This window comes from Triturus cristatus, chromosome 12 (genome assembly GCF_964204655.1).
Source record: "Triturus cristatus chromosome 12, aTriCri1.1, whole genome shotgun sequence".
NCBI classification, from domain to species: domain Eukaryota; kingdom Metazoa; phylum Chordata; class Amphibia; order Caudata; family Salamandridae; genus Triturus; species Triturus cristatus.
Genome location: NC_140595.1, coordinates 726708629 through 726724735, shown reverse-complemented (window position 1 = coordinate 726724735; position 16107 = coordinate 726708629). Strand labels below are relative to the sequence as shown.

At 40.5% G+C, this 16107-nt stretch overlaps 5 non-coding genes across 5 annotated transcripts; all 5 read right to left on the bottom strand.

The window, feature by feature from the left end:
• Positions 1 to 438: 438 nt before the first annotated feature.
• Positions 439 to 520, bottom strand: TRNAS-AGA (transfer RNA serine (anticodon AGA)). The gene has a single exon. It is a non-coding gene; the product is annotated as a tRNA-Ser (tRNA).
• Positions 521 to 4460: 3940 nt separating this feature from the next.
• Positions 4461 to 4542, bottom strand: TRNAS-CGA (transfer RNA serine (anticodon CGA)). Its single transcript has one exon. It is a non-coding gene; the product is annotated as a tRNA-Ser (tRNA).
• A 3941-nt stretch (positions 4543 to 8483) lies between these two features.
• On the bottom strand, positions 8484 to 8565 carry TRNAS-CGA (transfer RNA serine (anticodon CGA)). The gene has a single exon. It is a non-coding gene; the product is annotated as a tRNA-Ser (tRNA).
• A 3940-nt stretch (positions 8566 to 12505) lies between these two features.
• TRNAS-AGA (transfer RNA serine (anticodon AGA)) lies at positions 12506 to 12587 on the bottom strand. The gene has a single exon. It is a non-coding gene; the product is annotated as a tRNA-Ser (tRNA).
• A 2587-nt stretch (positions 12588 to 15174) lies between these two features.
• Positions 15175 to 15246, bottom strand: TRNAH-GUG (transfer RNA histidin (anticodon GUG)). The gene has a single exon. It is a non-coding gene; the product is annotated as a tRNA-His (tRNA).
• Positions 15247 to 16107: the final 861 nt, after the last annotated feature.

Genomic DNA, 16107 nt, shown 5'->3' with positions numbered 1-16107 from the left:
ACAGACTAGGGAAAAAAACACAGAAAGAGCCTGTAGATGAAATTCTCTTCCTGGGACAGCAGGTTAAGAGAAATTACACATGGGGAGGTTAAGCATGTAACACGGGGGATAATAAAAAAGAAAATGCAGTTTTATGAAGTGTGTTTGCCAATCCAGCCAGCACTTTTGTTCTATTTCTCTCTTTGCGTCTTTTATTGGTAAAGTAACTTTCAAGTGCATGCGCAGGTATGAATGAGAGAGCAACCGTATAATAATTTGAAGCGTTTACACCAGTGCTAAAGTAGGAATGAGGTGTAGCAAAGACATGAAAGAGGTAGCGATAACAAATATGTGGAGAGGCAATAGTGACACAAAAATAAGCCACCTATTTATAAAACTGAAATGGAAGAAATACTAAAGGTTAACTTCTGAAATTTTAGCCGATAATAAAAAGATTCTCGTTGTTGGCAGGATTCGAACCTGCGCGGGGATACCCCAATGGATTTCTAGTCCATCGCCTTAACCACTCGGCCACAACAACTTGCTGTAAGCTGCCTACAAATATTTTGTTTGAAAGTTTTGAAGTTTTCCCACATCAAAGTACTGATATTCTGCAATGCGCTTTTTCAAAACAATGTTTTTTTCATCATGCACGTTCTGTCCTAAAAGCAAAAATTGCATGAGTATATCTCTGGATCTGTAAAAGGATACGCTTGCATTCAAACTCTCTTGTGGCACTCAAGTTTTTTGGACCCTGTTGCACTCTGTTTTTGCGCTGCTTTTAGTCTACGACCCATATTACAGAAGTCAACCATCTCTGAGTATTTGGGACTCCTTTGTAAGTGCCTTATCTTTAATCCTTGAAAAGCTCTATAATAAAGGGGTCTGTCAAAGATTGATTGAATGGAAGATAAAAGAAGGCCCACTTGTCTCACCAAATGCAGTAGAGAAACCTGATGTTTTACTCATGTTATCCTTAGTTCAGTTTTTGTTAGACCTGGCATCCTTAAGGTGGCCTACCAGCAACCTTTTTGCTTTTCACCTCACGTTTTGCTGTATCTTTATGTTGGCCTTAGGACTCTAATCACTTTATCACTACTGTGAGAAAGTGGCTCTGTATATACTGTTCCCAAATAGGTACAGTGTGCACAGAGTCCCCAGTCCCCAGAGGTTTGGCAGAGGCTAAAGTTAGATATAACCTTACTCTCTAAAGTGGTAGCTTGCCGAGCAGTAAGGCAGTATCAGAGTACAGTGTAAAACATTTGTTGTACACACTCAGTCAGCAAATGGTCTCACACACTCAATAACTGAACTCTAGGCCATTGGTTTGCATACAAAAGATATTGTTGTTTTATTTTAGAACCAACAATAGGTATCAAAATATACTTTCTCAGAATGAGATGCTTTAGTTAAATACTTTGCAATAGGCAATTGACTTTTGCAGGTCATAGTTACAGTTTATTGCAATAGGCAACACAATTTGAATCACAATAATACATTGAGCTCAATGGGAATTTTAAGTTATATGCAATTAATTACTTTCAGGATTACTTTTCTAAATCCAGGACTGGATCCTAGATTCAGTCCTGGGACAGTTCTTGGAAACAAGTGAGTAAATTCGTTTTAGTTACTGTTGTGATTTTTAAGCAATATTTTGCTATTTTAAAAGTTGACACTTCGAAACTTTTGCTGATCAAATTACCAATGTTATCCTATGGAAGGAAATTCACTTAGCAGGTAAGTGGGGTTATGGTTACTTTTTCTAGGTCAGTGTTGGATCCTAGATCCAGCACTACTGTACCACCTGTAAGCAGTTGAGAAACTGCGTTTAAGTTATACAGGCGATTTTTAAGGAATATTTACATGTTTGCAAAATCGACACTTAGAAGAAATTTCACAGAAAAACAGTCAATGGTTTCCTATGGAAGAAAATTCAAGTTACGGGTAAAGTACGTTCTCGTTACTTTTGTAATCCAGTGCTAGGCTCCTAGGCTCAGTACTGGGACATCTATCTAAAACAGGTAAACAATTACGTTTTCACAGTTGGTACGATTTTTAAAGAATATTTGTAAGTTTCAAAAATCGACACTTAGAAAATTTTCAGCAAAAAGCAGGCAATGATATCCCATGGAAGGAAATTCGAGTTACTGGTAAGTACGGTTAAAATTACTTTTCAGGGTCAGTACTGAGCTCCAAGATGCAGCACTGAGGTCTCTCCTGATAACAGGTGAGTAAATCAGAATTCGTTGTTCGGCTGATTTTAGATGAATATTTTAAAGTTCCAAAACTCCACACCACTTAGAAGAATTTCCAAGTGAAACAACTCAATGTTAGCCTATGGAAGAAAAGTGAGTTATCGGCTTTTAGGTAAGTACTCGACTGGCAGAGTTATCGTTCTGGGCATAGACTCAGGGGTCTCCCAGGGGAGTCCCAGCCTACTTGCCAAGCCTTAAACTCCCCTTTTATTACATATAATTTACACCTAAGGTAGGCCCTAGGTAGTCCTAGGTGCATGATGCTATGTAAGTAAAAAATAAGATATGTACTTTGGTGGTTCGCGTGTCCTGTAAGTACCAAACAGTCTATTTCATTTTTCACTACTGTGAGGTCTACCCCTCTCATAGGTTAGCTCTGTGTATTCCCCTATACTTTTTATTTGGTAATTCCATATCGGAGAGGAGTAGCTTTATTTATTTATTGAAAATCCTACTTACTGGTGAGGTTGGATTTAACTTTACTATTTTAGAAATGCCACTTTTAGAGAGTGAACATTTCTCTGCACTTACTGCTCTATTTGCCTGAAACCTGGCCCCAATACACGTCTGGATTGGGCTGGGTGACAGCAAAATTTGTGCCTTCCCTCTAGAGAGCCACAACACAGGTCACTCAACTGCACCTGGGGGGTGAGCTCCGCTCCCCCTCCACCCCCAATAGGTTCAAGAACGATAATTTATGTAAGTAAATACATTATAGCTACAGCTTATAATCATGCGAGTTTAAATCATTTGTTGTTAGATGGTTTAAATATTTGAAAGGATCTGTTTTTAATAGACATTTTACAAAAACCACTGGTACATTTGCTAATTCTGTAAAATTAACACCCAACTGCCGTGACATTGCCAACCACAATGCCGTGACTCGGATTCGAACCGTGGTTGCTGCGGCCACAACGCAGAGTACTAACCACTATACGATCACGGCGAGCTACTTGGGCTCAACGACATACAGTGACATGGAGAATTTATAATTCGGAACACTCAGGGCTGTTCCTGTGATAGGCTGGATGTATTCATTGCTTCCTCATTCCTCATTCAGAGGCTGCGTCTCCTCAGTGGTTGATAGGCTGAAACCGTTTCCTGGCCGCCTGCTTGTGAAATGCCAGGAGTCAAAGATCACACATTACACTTGCGGACCTGTGATGGGACACCAATGCAGAGAAACCCACCTGGCACAGACCTTCTCTTCTGTCTATTAGACCTGCATCTTCCCTGCACCTTTCAAGCCATTTGTATGTGAAGCAAGAAAGAGTTAGAGAGTGATCCATCTACACTTTTATAGGGAGGATGTCGCCGTGAGCTCCTCCCATCTAATCACACGAACAGCAGAAAAGCAAGATAAATACACAGTTGAGGGGTGGGCTGCATGGTTATGTTTTTGAGTAAATATTGAAACTGACCTCAGTGGCTCATTAGCAGAGCTGCGGCTAATGACTGGTGCCAAATCATGATGAAGCAAGCACCATGGCTCGTAGGGGACCCACAACACGCTTTTCTTAGCTCACTGAATTAAAGTATAAACTTCCGCCGTGTGGTAGTGGTAAAGGCTTGTTAATATGGTTCCTTTTCCAATTCAAGTCTGACAACAAGAGGCAGAAACCACGTGGCTTCGGAAGCTCAGGAAAGTAGCCACCAACCACAGAGAAAGAGAGAACTGGCAGTATGAGAGGTGGAGAAAACAGAAGCGGGAGCAAGGAGCTCAAATGAGATTGATGGCGTTTAAATACAGCGCGTAAAGGAACAGTTACACAGCTAAGAAATGGGAAAGACAGACTAGGGAAAAAAACACAGAAAGAGCCTGTAGATGAAATTCTCTTCCTGGGACAGCAGGTTAAGAGAAATTACACATGGGGAGGTTAAGCATGTAACACGGGGGAGAATAAAAAGAAAATGCAGTTTTATGAAGTGTGTTTGCCAATCCAGCCAGCACTTTTGTTCTATTTCTCTATTTGCGTCTTTTATTGGTAAAGTAACTTTCAAGTGCATGCGCAGGTATGAATGAGAGAGCAACGGTATAATAATTTGAAGCGTTTACACCAGTGCTAAAGTAGGAATGAGGTGTAGCAAAGACATGAAAGAAGTAGCGATAACAAATATGTGGAGAGGCAATAGTGACACAAAAATAAGCCACCTATTTATAAAACTGAAATGGAAGAAATACTAAAGGTTAACTTCTGAAATTGTAGCCGATAATAAAAAGATTCTCGTTGTTGGCAGGATTCGAACCTGCGCGGGGATACCCCAATGGATTTCGAGTCCATCACCTTAACCACTCGGCCACAACAACTTGCTGTAAGCTGCCTACAAATATTTTGTTTGAAAGTTTTGAAGTTTTCCCACATCAAAGTACTGATATTCTGCAATGCGCTTTTTAAAAACAATGTTTTTTTCATCATGCACGTTCTGTCCTAAAAACAAAAATTGCATGAGTATATCTCTGGATCTGTAAAAGGATACGCTTGCATTCAAACTCTCTTGTGGCACTCAAGTTTTTTGGACCCTGTTGCACTCTGTTTTTGCGCTGCTTTTAGTCTACGACCCATATTACAGAAGTCAACCATCTCTGAGTATTTGGGACTCCTTTGTAAGTGCCTTATCTTTAATCCTTGAAAAGCTCTATAATAAAGGGGTCTGTCAAAGATTGCTTGAATGGAAGATAAAAGAAGGCCCACTTGTCTCACCAAATGCAGTAGAGAAACCTGATGTTTTACTCATGTTATCCTTAGTTCAGTTTTTGTTAGACCTGGCATCCTTAAGGTGGCCTACCAGCAACCCTTTTGCTTTTCACCTCACGTTTTGCTGTATCTTTATGTTGGCCATAGGACTCTAATCAGTTTATCACTACTGTGAGAAAGTGGCTCTGTATATACTGTTCCCAAATAGGTACAGTGTGCACAGCGTCCCCAGTCCCCAGAGGTTTGGCAGAGGCTAAAGTTAGATATAACCTTACTCTCTAAAGTGGTAGCTTGCCGAGCAGTAAGGCAGTATCAGAGTACAGTGTAAAACATTTGTTGTACACACTCAGTCAGCAAATGGTCTCACACACTCAAGAGCTGAACTCTAGGCCATTGGTTTGCATACAAAAGATATTGTTGTTTTATTTTAGAACCAACAATAGGTATCAAAATATACTTTCTCAGAATGAGATGCTTTAGTTAAATACTTTGCAATAGGCAATTGACTTTTGCAGGTCATAGTTACAGTTTATTGCAATAGGCAACACAATTTGAATCACAATAATACATTGAGCTCAATGGGAATTTTAAGTTATATGCAATTAATTACTTTCAGGATTACTTTTCTAAATCCAGGACTGGATCCTAGATTCAGTCCTGGGACAGTTCTTGGAAACAAGTGAGTAAATTCGTTTTAGTTACTGTTGTGATTTTTAAGCAATATTTTGCTATTTTAAAAGTTGACACTTAGAAACTTTTGCTGATCAAATTACCAATGTTATCCTATGGAAGGAAATTCACTTAGCAGGTAAGTGGGGTTATGGTTACTTTTTCTAGGTCAGTGTTGGATCCTAGATCCAGCACTACTGTACCACCTGTAAGCAGTTGAGAAACTGCGTTTAAGTTATACAGGCGATTTTTAAGGAATATTTACATGTTTGCAAAATCGACACTTAGAAGAAATTTCACAGAAAAACAGTCAATGGTTTCCTATGGAAGAAAATTCAAGTTACGGGTAAAGTACGTTCTCGTTACTTTTGTAATCCAGTGCTGGGCTCCTAGGCTCAGTACTGGGACATCTATCTAAAACAGGTAAACAATTACGTTTTCACAGTTGGTACGATTTTTAAAGAATATTTGTAAGTTTCAAAAATCGACACTTAGAAAATTTTCAGCAAAAAGCAGGCAATGATATCCCATGGAAGGAAATTCGAGTTACTGGTAAGTACGGTTAAAATTACTTTTCAGGGTCAGTACTGAGCTCCAAGATGCAGCACTGAGGTCTCTCCTGATAACAGGTGAGTAAATCAGAATTCGTTGTTCGGCTGATTTTAGATGAATATTTTAAAGTTCCAAAACTCCACACCACTTAGAAGAATTTCCAAGTGAAACCACTCAATGTTAGCCTATGGAAGAAAAGTGAGTTATCGGCTTTTAGGTAAGTACTCGACTGGCAGAGTTATGGTTCTGGGCATAGACTCAGGGGTCTCCCAGGGGAGTCCCAGCCTACTTGCCAAGCCTTAAACTCCCCTTTTATTACATATAATTTACACCTAAGGTAGGCCCTAGGTAGTCCTAGGTGCATGATGGTATGTAAGTAAAAAATAAGATATGTACTTTGGTGGTTCGCGTGTCCTGTAAGTACCAAACAGTCTATTTCATTTTTCACTACTGTGAGGTCTACCCCTCTCATAGGTTAGCTCTGTGTATTCCCCTATACTTTTTATTTGGTAATTCCATATCGGAGAGGAGTAGCTTTATTTATTTATTGAAAATCCTACTTACTGGTGAGGTTGGATTTAACTTTACTATTTTAGAAATGCCACTTTTAGAGAGTGAACATTTCTCTGCACTTACTGCTCTATTTGCCTGAAACCTGGCCCCAATACACGTCTGGATTGGGCTGGGTGACAGCAAAATTTGTGCCTTCCCTCTAGAGAGCCACAACACAGGTCACTCAACTGCACCTGGGGGGTGAGCTCCGCTCCCCCTCCACCCCCAATAGGTTCAAGAACGATAATTTATGTAAGTAAATACATTATAGCTACAGCTTATAATCATGCGAGTTTAAATCATTTGTTGTTAGATGGTTTAAATATTTGAAAGGATCTGTTTTTAATAGACATTTTACAAAAACCACTGGTACATTTGCTAATTCTGTAAAATTAACACCCAACTGCCGTGACATTGCCAACCACAATGCCGTGACTCGGATTCGAACCGCGGTTGCTGCGGCCACAACGCAGAGTACTAACCACTATACGATCACGGCGAGCTACTTGGGCTCAACGACATACAGTGACATGGAGAATTTATAATTCGGAACACTCAGGGCTGTTCCTGTGATAGGCTGGATGTATTCATTGCTTCCTCATTCCTCATTCAGAGGCTGCGTCTCCTCAGTGGTTGATAGGCTGAAACCGTTTCCTGGCCGCCTGCTTGTGAAATGCCAGGAGTCAAAGATCACACATTACACTTGCGGACCTGTGATGGGACACCAATGCAGAGAAACCCACCTGGCACAGACCTTCTATTCTGTCTATTAGACCTGCATCTTCCCTGCACCTTTCAAGCCATTTGTATGTGAAGCAAGAAAGAGTTAGAGAGTGATCCATCTACACTTTTATAGGGAGGATGTCGCCGTGAGCTCCTCCCAGCTAATCACACGAACAGCAGAAAAGCAAGATAAATAAACAGTTGAGGGGTGGGCTGCATGGTTATGTTTTTGAGTAAATATTGAAACTGACCTCAGTGGCTCATTAGCAGAGCTGCGGCTAATGACTGGTGCCAAATCATGATGAAGCAAGCACCATGGCTCGTAGGGGACCCACAACACGCTTTTCTTAGCTCACTGAATTAAAGTATAAACTTCCGCCGTGTGTGAGTGGTAAAGGCTTGTTAATATGGTTCCTTTTCCAATTCAAGTCTGACAACGAGAGGCAGGAACCATGTGGCTTCGGAAGCTCAGGAAAGTAGCCACCAACCACAGAGAAAGAGAGAACTGGCAGTATGAGAGGTGGAGAAAACAGAAGCGGGAGCAAGGAGCTCAAATGAGATTGATGGCGTTTAAATAGAGCGCGTAAAGGAACAGTTACACAGCTAAGAAATGGGAAAGACAGACTAGGGAAAAAAACACAGAAAGAGCCTGTAGATGAAATTCTCTTCCTGGGACAGCAGGTTAAGAGAAATTACACATGGGGAGGTTAAGCATGTAACACGGGGGAGAATAAAAAAGAAAATGCAGTTTTATGAAGTGTGTTTGCCAATCCAGCCAGCACTTTTGTTCTATTTCTCTCTTTGCGTCTTTTATTGGTAAAGTAACTTTCAAGTGCATGCGCAGGTATGAATGAGAGAGCAACCGTATAATAATTTGAAGCGTTTACACCAGTGCTAAAGTAGGAATGAGGTATAGCAAAGACATGAAAGAGGTAGCGATAACAAATATGTGGAGAGGCAATAGTGACACAAAAATAAGCCACCTATTTATAAAACTGAAATGGAAGAAATACTAAAGGTTAACTTCTGAAATTTTAGCCGATAATAAAAAGATTCTCGTTGTTGGCAGGATTCGAACCTGCGCGGGGATACCCCAATGGATTTCGAGTCCATCGCCTTAACCACTCGGCCGCAACAACTTGCTGTAAGCTGCCTACAAATATTTTGTTTGAAAGTTTTGAAGTTTTCCCACATCAAAGTACTGATATTCTGCAATGCGCTTTTTAAAAACAATGTTTTTTTCATCATGCACGTTCTGTCCTAAAAGCAAAAATTGCATGAGTATATCTCTGGATCTGTAAAAGGATACGCTTGCATTCAAACTCTCTTGTGGCACTCAAGTTTTTTGGACCCTGTTGCACTCTGTTTTTGCGCTGCTTTTAGTCTACGACCCATATTACAGAAGTCAACCATCTCTGAGTATTTGGGACTCCTTTGTAAGTGCCTTATCTTTAATCCTTGAAAAGCTCTATAATAAAGGGGTCTGTCAAAGATTGCTTGAATGGAAGATAAAAGAAGGCCCACTTGTCTCACCAAATGCAGTAGAGAAACCTGATGTTTTACTCATGTTATCCTTAGTTCAGTTTTTGTTAGACCTGGCATCCTTAAGGTGGCCTACCAGCAACCTTTTTGCTTTTCACCTCACGTTTTGCTGTATCTTTATGTTGGCCTTAGGACTCTAATCACTTTATCACTACTGTGAGAAAGTGGCTCTGTATATACTGTTCCCAAATAGGTACAGTGTGCACAGAGTCCCCAGTCCCCAGAGGTTTGGCAGAGGCTAAAGTTAGATATAACCTTACTCTCTAAAGTGGTAGCTTGCCGAGCAGTAAGGCAGTATCAGAGTACAGTGTAAAACATTTGTTGTACACACTCAGTCAGCAAATGGTCTCACACACTCAAGAACTGAACTCTAGGCCATTGGTTTGCATACAAAAGATATTGTTGTTTTATTTTAGAACCAACAATAGGTATCAAAATATACTTTCTCAGAATGAGATGCTTTAGTTAAATACTTTGCAATAGGCAATTGACTTTTGCAGGTCATAGTTACAGTTTATTGCAATAGGCAACACAATTTGAATCACAATAATACATTGAGCTCAATGGGAATTTTAAGTTATATGCAATTAATTACTTTCAGGATTACTTTTCTAAATCCAGGACTGGATCCTAGATTCAGTCCTGGGACAGTTCTTGGAAACAAGTGAGTAAATTCGTTTTAGTTACTGTTGTGATTTTTAAGCAATATTTTGCTATTTTAAAAGTTGACACTTCGAAACTTTTGCTGATCAAATTACCAATGTTATCCTATGGAAGGAAATTCACTTAGCAGGTAAGTGGGGTTATGGTTACTTTTTCTAGGTCAGTGTTGGATCCTAGATCCAGCACTACTGTACCACCTGTAAGCAGTTGAGAAACTGCGTTTAAGTTATACAGGCGATTTTTAAGGAATATTTACATGTTTGCAAAATCGACACTTAGAAGAAATTTCACAGAAAAACTGTCAATGGTTTCCTATGGAAGAAAATTCAAGTTACGGGTAAAGTACGTTCTCGTTACTTTTGTAATCCAGTGCTGGGCTCCTAGGCTCAGTACTGGGACATCTATCTAAAACAGGTAAACAATTACGTTTTCACAGTTGGTACGATTTTTAAAGAATATTTGTAAGTTTCAAAAATCGACACTTAGAACATTTTCAGCAAAAAGCAGGCAATGATATCCCATGGAAGGAAATTCGAGTTACTGGTAAGTACGGTTAAAATTACTTTTCAGGGTCAGTACTGAGCTCCAAGATGCAGCACTGAGGTCTCTCCTGATAACAGGTGAGTAAATCAGAATACGTTGTTCGGCTGATTTTAGATGAATATTTTAAAGTTCCAAAACTCCACACCACTTAGAAGAATTTCCAAGTGAAACCACTCAATGTTAGCCTATGGAAGAAAAGTGAGTTATCGGCTTTTAGGTAAGTACTCGACTGGCAGAGTTATGGTTCTGGGCATAGACTCAGGGGTCTCCCAGGGGAGTCCCAGCCTACTTGCCAAGCCTTAAACTCCCCTTTTATTACATATAATTTACACCTAAGGTAGGCCCTAGGTAGTCCTAGGTGCATGATGCTATGTAAGTAAAAAATAAGATATGTACTTTGGTGGTTCGCGTGTCCTGTAAGTACCAAACAGTCTATTTCATTTTTCACTACTGTGAGGTCTACCCCTCTCATAGGTTAGCTCTGTGTATTCCCCTATACTTTTTATTTGGTAATTCCATATCGGAGAGGAGTAGCTTTATTTATTTATTGAAAATCCTACTTACTGGTGAGGTTGGATTTAACTTTACTATTTTAGAAATGCCACTTTTAGAGAGTGAACATTTCTCTGCACTTACTGCTCTATTTGCCTGAAACCGGCCCCAATACACGTCTGGATTGGGCTGGGTGACAGCAAAATTTGTGCCTTCCCTCTAGAGAGCCACAACACAGGTCACTCAACTGCACCTGGGGGGTGAGCTCCGCTCCCCCTCCACCCCCAATAGGTTCAAGAACGATAATTTATGTAAGTAAATACATTATAGCTACAGCTTATAATCATGCGAGTTTAAATCATTTGTTGTTAGATGGTTTAAATATTTGAAAGGATCTGTTTTTAATAGACATTTTACAAAAACCACTGGTACATTTGCTAATTCTGTAAAATTAACACCCAACTGCCGTGACATTGCCAACCACAATGCCGTGACTCGGATTCGAACCGCGGTTGCTGCGGCCACAACGCAGAGTACTAACCACTATACGATCACGGCGAGCTACTTGGGCTCAACGACATACAGTGACATGGAGAATTTATAATTCGGAACACTCAGGGCTGTTCCTGTGATAGGCTGGATGTATTCATTGCTTCCTCATTCCTCATTCAGAGGCTGCGTCTCCTCAGTGGTTGATAGGCTGAAACCGTTTCCTGGCCGCCTGCTTGTGAAATGCCAGGAGTCAAAGATCACACATTACACTTGCGGACCTGTGATGGGACACCAATGCAGAGAAACCCACCTGGCACAGACCTTCTATTCTGTCTATTAGACCTGCATCTTCCCTGCACCTTTCAAGCCATTTGTATGTGAAGCAAGAAAGAGTTAGAGAGTGATCCATCTACACTTTTACAGGGAGGATGTCGCCGTGAGCTCCTCCCAGCTAATCACACGAACAGCAGAAAAGCAAGATAAATACACAGTTGAGGGGTGGGCTGCATGGTTATGTTTTTGAGTAAATATTGAAACTGACCTCAGTGGCTCATTAGCAGAGCTGCGGCTAATGACTGGTGCCAAATCATGATGAAGCAAGCACCATGGCTCGTAGGGGACCCACAACACGCTTTTCTTAGCTCACTGAATTAAAGTATAAACTTCCGCCGTGTGTGAGTGGTAAAGGCTTGTTAATATGGTTCCTTTTCCAATTCAAGTCTGACAACAAGAGGCAGGAACCATGTGGCTTCGGAAGCTCAGGAAAGTAGCCACCAACCACAGAGAAAGAGAGAACTGGCAGTATGAGAGGTGGAGAAAACAGAAGCGGGAGCAAGGAGCTCAAATGAGATTGATGGCGTTTAAATAGAGCGCGTAAAGGAACAGTTACACAGCTAAGAAATGGGAAAGACAGACTAGGGAAAAAAACACAGAAAGAGCCTGTAGATGAAATTCTCTTCCTGGGACAGCAGGTTAAGAGAAATTACACATGGGGAGGTTAAGCATGTAACACGGGGGAGAATAAAAAAGAAAATGCAGTTTTATGAAGTGTGTTTGCCAATCCAGCCAGCACTTTTGTTCTATTTCTCTCTTTGCGTCTTTTATTGGTAAAGTAACTTTCAAGTGCATGCGCAGGTATGAATGAGAGAGCAACCGTATAATAATTTGAAGCGTTTACACCAGTGCTAAAGTAGGAATGAGGTGTAGCAAAGACATGAAAGAGGTAGCGATAACAAATATGTGGAGAGGCAATAGTGACACAAAAATAAGCCACCTATTTATAAAACTGAAATGGAAGAAATACTAAAGGTTAACTTCTGAAATTTTAGCCGATAATAAAAAGATTCTCGTTGTTGGCAGGATTCGAACCTGCGTGGGGATACCCCAATGGATTTCTAGTCCATCGCCTTAACCACTCGGCCACAACAACTTGCTGTAAGCTGCCTACAAATATTTTGTTTGAAAGTTTTGAAGTTTTCCCACATCAAAGTACTGATATTCTGCAATGCGCTTTTTAAAAACAATGTTTTTTTCATCATGCACGTTCTGTCCTAAAAGCAAAAATTGCATGAGTATATCTCTGGATCTGTAAAAGGATACGCTTGCATTCAAACTCTCTTGTGGCACTCAAGTTTTTTGGACCCTGTTGCACTCTGTTTTTGCGCTGCTTTTAGTCTACGACCCATATTACAGAAGTCAACCATCTCTGAGTATTTGGGACTCCTTTGTAAGTGCCTTATCTTTAATCCTTGAAAAGCTCTATAATAAAGGGGTCTGTCAAAGATTGCTTGAATGGAAGATAAAAGAAGGCCCACTTGTCTCACCAAATGCAGTAGAGAAACCTGATGTTTTACTCATGTTATCCTTAGTTCAGTTTTTGTTAGACCTGGCATCCTTAAGGTGGCCTACCAGCAACCTTTTTGCTTTTCACCTCACGTTTTGCTGTATCTTTATGTTGGCCTTAGGACTCTAATCACTTTATCACTACTGTGAGAAAGTGGCTCTGTATATACTGTTCCCAAATAGGTACAGTGTGCACAGAGTCCCCAGTCCCCAGAGGTTTGGCAGAGGCTAAAGTTAGATATAACCTTACTCTCTAAAGTGGTAGCTTGCCGAGCAGTAAGGCAGTATCAGAGTACAGTGTAAAACATTTGTTGTACACACTCAGTCAGCAAATGGTCTCACACACTCAAGAACTGAACTCTAGGCCATTGGTTTGCATACAAAAGATATTGTTGTTTTATTTTAGAACCAACAATAGGTATCAAAATATACTTTCTCAGAATGAGATGCTTTAGTTAAATACTTTGCAATAGGCAATTGACTTTTGCAGGTCATAGTTACAGTTTATTGCAATAGGCAACACAATTTGAATCACAATAATACATTGAGCTCAATGGGAATTTTAAGTTATATGCAATTAATTACTTTCAGGATTACTTTTCTAAATCCAGGACTGGATCCTAGATTCAGTCCTGGGACAGTTCTTGGAAACAAGTGAGTAAATTCGTTTTAGTTACTGTTGTGATTTTTAAGCAATATTTTGCTATTTTAAAAGTTGACACTTCGAAACTTTTGCTGATCAAATTACCAATGTTATCCTATGGAAGGAAATTCACTTAGCAGGTAAGTGGGGTTATGGTTACTTTTTCTAGGTCAGTGTTGGATCCTAGATCCAGCACTACTGTACCACCTGTAAGCAGTTGAGAAACTGCGTTTAAGTTATACAGGCGATTTTTAAGGAATATTTACATGTTTGCAAAATCGACACTTAGAAGAAATTTCACAGAAAAACTGTCAATGGTTTCCTATGGAAGAAAATTCAAGTTACGGGTAAAGTACGTTCTCGTTACTTTTGTAATCCAGTGCTGGGCTCCTAGGCTCAGTACTGGGACATCTATCTAAAACAGGTAAACAATTACGTTTTCACAGTTGGTACGATTTTTAAAGAATATTTGTAAGTTTCAAAAATCGACACTTAGAACATTTTCAGCAAAAAGCAGGCAATGATATCCCATGGAAGGAAATTCGAGTTACTGGTAAGTACGGTTAAAATTACTTTTCAGGGTCAGTACTGAGCTCCAAGATGCAGCACTGAGGTCTCTCCTGATAACAGGTGAGTAAATCAGAATTCGTTGTTCGGCTGATTTTAGATGAATATTTTAAAGTTCCAAAACTCCACACCACTTAGAAGAATTTCCAAGTGAAACCACTCAATGTTAGCCTATGGAAGAAAAGTGAGTTATCGGCTTTTAGGTAAGTACTCGACTGGCAGAGTTATGGTTCTGGGCATAGACTCAGGGGTCTCCCAGGGGAGTCCCAGCCTACTTGCCAAGCCTTAAACTCCCCTTTTATTACATATAATTTACACCTAAGGTAGGCCCTAGGTAGTCCTAGGTGCATGATGCTATGTAAGTAAAAAATAAGATATGTACTTTGGTGGTTCGCGTGTCCTGTAAGTACCAAACAGTCTATTTCATTTTTCACTACTGTGAGGTCTACCCCTCTCATAGGTTAGCTCTGTGTATTCCCCTATACTTTTTATTTGGTAATTCCATATCGGAGAGGAGTAGCTTTATTTATTTATTGAAAATCCTACTTACTGGTGAGGTTGGATTTAACTTTACTATTTTAGAAATGCCACTTTTAGAGAGTGAACATTTCTCTGCACTTACTGCTCTATTTGCCTGAAACCGGCCCCAATACACGTCTGGATTGGGCTGGGTGACAGCAAAATTTGTGCCTTCCCTCTAGAGAGCCACAACACAGGTCACTCAACTGCACCTGGGGGGTGAGCTCCGCTCCCCCTCCACCCCCAATAGGTTCAAGAACGATAATTTATGTAAGTAAATACATTATAGCTACAGCTTATAATCATGCGAGTTTAAATCATTTGTTGTTAGATGGTTTAAATATTTGAAAGGATCTGTTTTTAATAGACATTTTACAAATACCACTGGTACATTTGCTAATTCTGTAAAATTAACACCCAACTGCCGTGACATTGCCAACCACAATGCCGTGACTCGGATTCGAACCGAGGTTGCTGCGGCCACAACGCAGAGTACTAACCACTATACGATCACGGCGAGCTACTTGGGCTCAACGACATACAGTGACATGGAGAATTTATAATTCGGAACACTCAGGGCTGTTCCTGTGATAGGCTGGATGTATTCATTGCTTCCTCATTCCTCATTCAGAGGCTGCGTCTCCTCAGTGGTTGATAGGCTGAAACCGTTTCCTGGCCGCCTGCTTGTGAAATGCCAGGAGTCAAAGATCACACATTACACTTGCGGACCTGTGATGGGACACCAATGCAGAGAAACCCACCTGGCACAGACCTTCTATTCTGTCTATTAGACCTGCATCTTCCCTGCACCTTTCAAGCCATTTGTATGTGAAGCAAGAAAGAGTTAGAGAGTGATCCATCTACACTTTTATAGGGAGGATGTCGCCGTGAGCTCCTCCCAGCTAATCACACGAACAGCAGAAAAGCAAGATAAATACACAGTTGAGGGGTGGGCTGCATGGTTATGTTTTTGAGTAAATATTGAAACTGACCTCAGTGGCTCATTAGCAGAGCTGCGGCTAATGACTGGTGCCAAATCATGATGAAGCAAGCACCATGGCTCGTAGGGGACCCACAACACGCTTTTCTTAGCTCACTGAATTAAAGTATAAACTTCCGCCGTGTGTGAGTGGTAAAGGCTTGTTAATATGGTTCCTTTTCCAATTCAAGTCTGACAACAAGAGGCAGGAACCATGTGGCTTCGGAAGCTAATCAAAGTAGCCACCAACCACAGAGAAAGAGAGAACTGGCAGTATGAGAGGTGGAGAAAACAGAAGCGGGAGCAAGGACCTCAAATGAGATTGATGGCGTTTAAATAGAGCGCGTAAAGGAACAGTTACACAGCTAAGAAATGGGAAAGACAGACTAGGGAAAAAAA